Raw genomic sequence first — 1902 nt, forward strand, 5'->3', positions numbered from 1 at the left:
AGGCCTTGTCTGTCCTGACTTCAGGCTGCATCAGCCTGTTGATGGCCAAAGGTGCATTTACCAGCACATGTCCAGTCATTGTGTGCGATGGAAAGATCCACTAGCAGGTTTCATTCTGTTTTTCTCTGGTGCTGGGGCTAGAACTAGGGGCTAACGCTTGCTAAACAATTACTCTCCCACCTGAGCCACAACCAGAGCGTATTACTGAAGGGTAGGCACATAGGAAAGCCAGCATCTTAGGCACCTAGCCCTCAACATGATGGCAGAAGAGACCGCTGTTATACATAAAAACTGTCCTTTAAAACATCAGAAAACACAGATGAAACAAAGTAAGGATCCACCAGTCTTTGAAAACTTAAATTCATTAATTGAATTAAATGATCACAGAACAAGGAATGATGGGCTAGAATTTGCCAATCTCAATGACTGCTTAAAACATGTCTAGAAGCCATCAATTAAACAATTAAAAGACATGATGAGGGACTAGAGAGATGGCTCAGCAGTTAAGAGCTCTTGCTGGTATACCAAAGGACCCAAGTTTGTTTCCCAGCACCATGGCCAGGCAGCTCACAAATGCTGTAACTCCAGCTGGAGGGGATCTAAAGCCCTCTTCTGCCCTCCCTCTAGGGCCCACATATGCATACAGGACATACCTACAATACACATAAATAAAAAATTAATCTTAAAAAAAAAAGACATGATCAGGAGTCAGTGTAACCCAAAGTCAGAAGAAAAAAAATCAGCAATAGTAGATGCTCCAGACAGATGTTAAATTAACATATAAGGACATTTTTAAAAAAGACATTAGAAATAGACTAACACAATCTGAGGAAAGATAAAGAATTTCAACAGGGACATGGCTCTGGAAGGAAAGAAGGGAGAAAGGGAGGTAACAAATAGAAAACTGGTAAGTTAAATATAAGTTAAACTCATAAGTTAACTCACGGGCCTGGAGAGACGGCTCTGCCATCAAGAACAAAAGGGGCAAAAAGCAAACATTCCCTTGGTTTATCATGGATATTAGCAGAACCCTGATTACATTGGTTTACTTTGAACCAAAGGATGCCAGGGCAGAAGAGGAGTAGGAAGTGGAGAACCTGAAGAGCATCCAGAAGTATTTGACTTCTAATGCTGCTTACAGCAAAACCGGCCCCGAGCCATGCGCCTGAAACTAAAACATCTGGCAGCGTGTGGGTGCAAAGGGGATTTGCATTTCCTGCGCCTTCTCACCTGTGCCCTGCACGTGTTCGCTCAGATGGGCAGCGAACTTGTACAGTCTCTACACCAGCCCTGCGCCATGGGAGGTGGGTTTCAAGGTTGAGGAGAACTTGCAAATCTGCAGCTGCATAAACTGGGCGAACTGGACTGTTTGGTTCAGAGCCTGCTTCAGTTGACTCGGCCGGCTTAAACAGCAAGCCAAAATGTTGTTTTGAAAACCACAGAAATCCTGAGCTGTATTTAAAAAGAAAACAAGAAGAAAGCAAGCGAGCTGTACTGTCTGGATAACCCATACCCTATGTTCGTTGCTTATTAACGAAGGCTCAATGTCAGCATTCTAGCAGTATGCGCCAAGGATAACTGTTAGAGTTATAGAAACCAGTCTTGGAATGGGACATTCCTAGGCCTGCTGGCTGCTGACTGTGAGGCTGATGAAGAAGCTCTAGAAATGGCAGATAAGCTGTGGACTTTTTGGACAGCAGAAAGCTCTTTTGTTTGCTTGTTTGTTTGTTTGTTTATTGGTGCTGTTGGGGCCCTGTTGGAACTGTTTGAAATTGCTGATGAGCTCTAAAGAGCCCCCTATGAGAGCAGAGAACTGACAGTTCTTGGGGCAGAAGCCAAGCCTGTATGGTGGATGAACTTGTTGTATTTGCAAATAACTTAAAATCCTAGATCTTCTACTCT

The 1902-nt window shown here is 43.6% G+C and overlaps 1 pseudogene; it reads left to right on the forward strand.

Moving 5' to 3' along the window:
- Positions 1-256: 256 nt before the first annotated feature.
- On the forward strand, positions 257-1534 carry LOC110554215 (pantothenate kinase 1-like; annotated as a pseudogene).
- The last annotated feature ends 368 nt before the right edge of the window (positions 1535-1902 follow it).

This window comes from Meriones unguiculatus, chromosome 14, assembly GCF_030254825.1.
Source record: "Meriones unguiculatus strain TT.TT164.6M chromosome 14, Bangor_MerUng_6.1, whole genome shotgun sequence".
In the NCBI taxonomy this organism is placed as follows: Eukaryota; Metazoa; Chordata; class Mammalia; order Rodentia; family Muridae; genus Meriones; species Meriones unguiculatus.